The sequence below is a fragment of the Tupaia chinensis genome, unplaced genomic scaffold (genome assembly GCF_000334495.1).
Source record: "Tupaia chinensis unplaced genomic scaffold, TupChi_1.0 Scaffold000492_1, whole genome shotgun sequence".
Taxonomy (NCBI): Eukaryota; Metazoa; Chordata; class Mammalia; order Scandentia; family Tupaiidae; genus Tupaia; species Tupaia belangeri.
In genome coordinates, this window is record NW_006160004.1 from 596,202 (window position 1) to 602,014 (window position 5,813).

Below are 5,813 nucleotides of genomic sequence, written 5' to 3' on the forward strand. Positions count from 1 at the left end.
CGGCTGGGGCTCGGCTCAGGCTGGGGCTCCGGCGCCGGCCCCGCCCCACGCCCGGGATTGGAGGGCCCCGAGGGGGCGGGCGGGCCGGCAGGTGCGCGTGCTCTTGTTTTGTTCCTGCTGGAGGGCAGTTGACCAGGTCCTAGATGTTCAGGTTCTAGAAGCAGATCGCAGCTGGTCCAAGCTTCCCTGGGTCTGGCAGGCGCCCTAGACCTTCTCTATCCAGTCCGGGGCCCTGGAGTCCAGCACTCTTAGGGTGGGCCAGCATGGCCCTGGCTGAGCCTGCGGGGCGTTCTACCGGCAACGGTGTCCCCCGGCTGGGAGGACCACTGCCTCCTAGACCGAGGTGCCTGTACGAATGGGGCCAAAGGGAGGGTTGAAGGTCCATGGGTTTCTTTTTTCTTTTCTTTTTTGTATCTACCAGATAAGACCTTGGGGACTAAAGAAGGGATGACTGCTCCCACGGTCCTCAATGCAATTGCGGCTGTGGGGTGTCTCCCGCAATGGCAGCACGTGCATGCTAACAGGCCACATTGCCAGTCACTATGCCACACGCTGGGTAACAGAGATGCTAGACAATGATGCCCAGGCCAGCGGTCCCTCACCTCCAACCCACCCCAGTCAGAAAAAAGAAGGGCTCATTTTTGCGAACACAGGAGTTACCAGTACCTGGCCCATAGCTGTGTTCATGTGACTTCACAAGGAGTGACACTCAGGGCACCCTCTCATTTGGCCGCAGACTGGAATATCAGATGACCTGGCGTCTGCTAAAGCCTTTATTATATGTAAGTGGAGACATTTCCTCGTAACCATAGTTACAGGCATTCTTTAGTCTCAATCTCAGAAACTAATGCTTTTGTTCAGTTGTTTGCATGTTGGAACCCAAAACAGGGGTACAGCTCTGGCACACCTGGGTCACCCCTCCAGGCCTCAGGTGAGTGGCACAGCTTTATGCCTGCAGATCTCCCTCACACCCTCAGGTCTGATGAGCACTCAGTGGACATAGACAAGGCAAGATTGTGAGTTGAAGAGGGAGAGGCCCTGGTTTTGTCTGAACAGTTTCTCCTCAGAAGTCGCAGTGTCACCTCCATCTTGTGCTTGGCTGTGATGAAGGAAATCTGACTGCTGCACTTCCACATGTCACGCTGTGGCCACCAGGCCCAGAAGGCCATGTGGTGCTTAAGTGTACTGGACAAGGAGGTTGACAAAGCTTGAGTGTTCTGGAAGGAGAGCCCAAATCCACAAACCTCCTGGGGGGACAGGCCAAAGGGCAAGATGAATACCTCATTTCCGAGGCTCAGGACTGGCCTACCACTTGCCCCAGGACACACAGCAGAAGAGAAGGCATGAGGCAAGACAGGAGGGGTTCTCTGCATTAGCAGGGCACGCTCGGTGACATCGGGGTGCCTGTTGCAAAGAGCACCTATTTTCTGTCCAATATTCATTCTCCTCACCTCCAGGAGCATGTCTATGATTTCCTCTGGGAGTTCTCTGTCCCACGATTTGTGCAAACTTGACCGATTTTCAGCTCAACGTAGGCCACTGGCGTCAGTCGCCCCGAGGCCCCCATCTAGTCTGGCGTACTGGTTGGACAGGAAGCAGATGCAAAATGATACTTCCTGAGATGCCGGGAATCAACGGGGACAGTATGGAGCCTGAGAGGAAGGCAGAGACGGATGACAGCAGTACACTGGGTTCTCATTGACATCACTCGAGCTGCTGGATTTTCAGGCCTCTGAGAGGATCTTCACTTACCCTTTCATGCATTGGGGTAAAAACAGTCTCAACCACAGGGGAGACCACTCATGAAAGTACTTTCCCCTGCACACAGCCTAAAGCAAGGGCCCTGCTCTAGTCCTCAGTAGTGTCACTCCTCTCATACCTATCAGGGAACAGGGCAATGGCAGAGTGAGATGGAGCTAAGACATGTGAATCAGGACTCGTGGTTATAAGTGACCGAAACCAGCCCCTGCTGGCCAGAGCTAGGGATATGCATTGTCTTTGGGAACAGAACGCTTCAGGGAGCACTGATTTTGGTCCATACTGTGCCCTTGGCCCTTAGTCTCTTGCTGTCTCTGCAGCTCTGCCTTTCCTGTGCTGGTATCCCCCCGCACTCCCTTTCCCAGCAGGCAGGCTGCTCCCCACCCCGCACTCCCTTCCCCAGCAAGCAGGCTGCACCTCCTGGTCCTCAAGTCTTGCATCCTATTGGCAATCAGCCACTGGGCCCAGGAGGTGCCAAATCCTGACAGGCTTACCCTTGGTCATATGGGACAAAACAGGAAGGTTAGCCCCATTGGAAACATGCAGAAAGACTGGCCATACAGAGACTTTGCCAAGGCCACTTTGAGGTGTTCTGAGCAGAAGTGTGGGTGCCAAGAGGCACTGTAAGAGAAGCACACCACAGGACCATTCAGTACAGACTCAGCCAGGAGAGGAGTTTCTGCAAAACATCACTGACAATTGGGCCAGGCTGGGTTTGAGCACTCATGGTGGGAACCACTTGCTCCCCCAACAGGCAGCTCATTCCATTACTAAATGGTTATCACTGGGAGCAAGCTGTCCCTGTGTCAGATTGAGCTCCCTTGTACTCTGACTGCTCTGTGTTCACAGCGACATGGAGCTTGTTAGCTCCCTTCCATATATTAGACCCTGGTTAGTCAGTGTCTGGACCAATTGCCCCAGTCCCTCCAACGTGGCTTAACAGAAAATGCCCTTTCATCTTCCTTCCCCTTCCCTAGGAAGTACAGAGAGGTGTTTGCTTTCTTGGTTTTTTTTTACAACCTAAAGTCCTGACTCTGCAGGTTGAATTTCCAGCCACTTAAGAGCAGAATGTGGTGGCACAATAGCCTGTAGGAGAGATGGCTATCCACCCTCCTGGTTGCCTGTGGGAGGGCTGTGAGAAGAGCTCCAGGAAGGAGGTTGCTGCCTCTTCTATAGCCCAAGTCAAGGGTAACACTGTGGATACCCGTTACTCTCATGACTGGGAAGCAAGTCCTGCGTGAGGTATACCTGCTCTGACCTGGAGACTGGCATCTGGTCAGGTTGGCCCCTGCCCTTGTCGGCTTTTTGAGCTGGGGGGAAAGAGAGTGAATGTATGTCTTGGTCTATTCATGCTTCTAGAACAAAATACCTTAGACTGAGTCATTTATACACAGCACAAATGTGTTGTTTACTGTTCTGGAAGCTGGAAAGACCAAGATCAAGGCACCGGCAGATTCAGTGTCTGGTGAGGACCTGTGACTATAGATGGCCCCTTCTGTGTCCTCACATGGTAGAAGGGGAGGAATCAGTCTGTTTTCTAAGGCCCTAATGCCATTCATGACTTCATCACTTGCCAGGACCCTTCTCTTAATACTATCACATGGTGTTAGGTTCCCACTTACTAATTTGGGGGCAGAGGTCTTAGTCCATTAATAGCGCTATGACAGAATGCTCAGATAATTTGTAAAGAAAAGAGCTTTACTTGGCTCTTATTCTGGTGGCTAGAAAGTTTAAAAGCATGGGGTCAGCATGTGCTCAGTGCCGGTGAGGTCTGTGTCTGCTTTACCCTCTGGCAGGAAAGCAGAAGGCCAGTGGGCACGTGCTGAGAGAGAGTCCAGTGGCAACCTATAAAAACAGGAAAGAAAAAAGAAAGAAAAGTAGAAGAAAAAGAGCGTTGTGGGAAGAAAGGAAGACAGGGAGGACTTTAAGAAGAATAGGTGCAGAGGAAACCATTCCTTAGCCCTTCAAGGGAAAGGACACTGGAGGGGGGAAATCTAAAGGCCCAATTACCAGGAGGAGGCAGCGTGGGCTAGGCAGGCAAACCAATTGGGTGCTCTCTGCAAGTCGGCTCATTTAGAGAAACAGGTATGTTTAATGTCCACAGTGTGTTTGATTCCCATTTTCCCAGCTCTCTTGACTTTGGTGGTGTCCTGTCTCCAGTGTCCAGATATGAACACCCCCATGGCACCCCCTGGAGGTCAGCCCCACTCTAAAGAGGAGCCCTTTCTTCCCTGGCACAGGGACAGCCTGTGAGGAAAGTAGGATTGTGAGATGGAAAAGCAGAGAGGGAGGGTGGTGCAGGGTGGAGGCAGCAGTGGGGAAATGCCCAGAAGGCCAAGATGGAAAGATGAGATTAATGAAGGATGTTTTCAGAGAAAGAAAAATGCAAGCAAATATTTCGTAAATGAAGTTAGGAAAAGGTTAGTTGAGTACCACAAACAGATTGTTTCTGTTTTCGTCCACTCGCACATAACAGAGAGTGGCTGGGAAAGCTCTAGGAAATCGTTGCTTCAAAGGAAGAAAGAGGAAATGCTATCTGGAATGGGCTGACCTTCAAGTTGAAGGTTAGGACAGAACTCAGAGACAGACCTTGGAAAACTACTGGAGGCTTCCTCCCCACACATCAGAAGCCTCCCGTCAACCTGTAAATGGTCCCCTCCTAGGAAATAACTGGTAGCCTGTGGGCCACTTTTCCTCAGGAATAGCCCTCTCCCAATACCATGTGAACAAGCCGAGAACACAATGGCCTCCCCCAAAACCAGTCAGAACAGCCACTGCCAAGGGTTTGGAAGGGACTTGCAAACCAAGGGCCCAAAAAGATCTCGCTGGGACTCTCCCAGACTGTAAGAAGAAGGTGCTTTCTTTTTCTTTGGGGCTCATAGAGCGTAACAACAGAGGCTTTTTTCTTGCCATAAGGAGGATGTCTAAGTGAGAATGAAGTGGATGCCCTGGGGAAGTGGAAGAGAGGACAAAGCTCCTTCATCCCCTCAGCCTCATCATCTTCCTGAGTTCAAATTTGTTCATGGCCCTTCCCAAGAGCCTGGGCAGCCCAGTAGTGAGTGCTGGGCCCAGCCGACTCCTTAAATAAACAAAGGCCTCTCAGTGCCCCATAATCCCGGCTATGAAGTGGCCTGATAGTCATGTGTGCCCCTTGGGATGGTTTTGAGAGTTGAGTCATATGTGTAAACTGTGTCTGGCTCATGGTGGGCATCTTACAGGTGACGGCTGTCATTGTTATCATTCCTTGTCTTGGTGTCCAGCACTGCCTCTTCCAGCCTTGAACTTCCAACCTTGAACAACGCGAGGTCAATGTCGGCCACCCACAGCCTGAGCAACCCTACTTAGGATAGATGGTTTCGCGAAGGAGTTAAATGTCAGAGCCCGAAGCCAGTCCATGGGAAAGTCCTTGTAAAGAATTTCTAGATCTACCCTGTAACCTTCATTGCTCCAGCGTCACCCACGGCACACACGCAGCATCTCCCCAAAGAGCTCACACGTCCAGCACCTCCCTAACATTTCTTTGCTCTAACATGACTCTCAGGACAGAGTAGGTGCTTAATAAAAACCACGAGTCCTGTCCAAGCTCCCTCCAAGGCTTTGGGGAGCACAGTAAATGCATGATTGCATCGTACTCTCAGAGGGTCCCGGTGGGATAGGAGGGCCTGCACTGCAGCAAAACATGCAGCTTTTACTCTGCAGTACCAGTGCAGGGCAGGCCAGGTTTTTAATTTGTACCAGTTGGTTCCTCCACACCATACCTATCAGCTCAGCAAGATCCATGGATGTGCCACAGCTCCAGAGGACACGGAGCTCAGCCCTGACCACCTGAGCAGAGGGCCTCTTGCCTCCTTAGGACCCTTGAGCTCTCCCAGGATCCATAAGTCCACACCTTTTCTCCTACTAATTAATTATTAATAAGAAAATTAATAATTTTCTCAGGATCTGGAAAATTATTCCTGAAGTCTTACCTTTTTTCTTCCCCTGCCCTTCAGAAGAGTGTCACCTGGAGCCTAAGCATTTTTTTTTTTTTTTTTTTTTTTTTTTCGGGGCTGTGT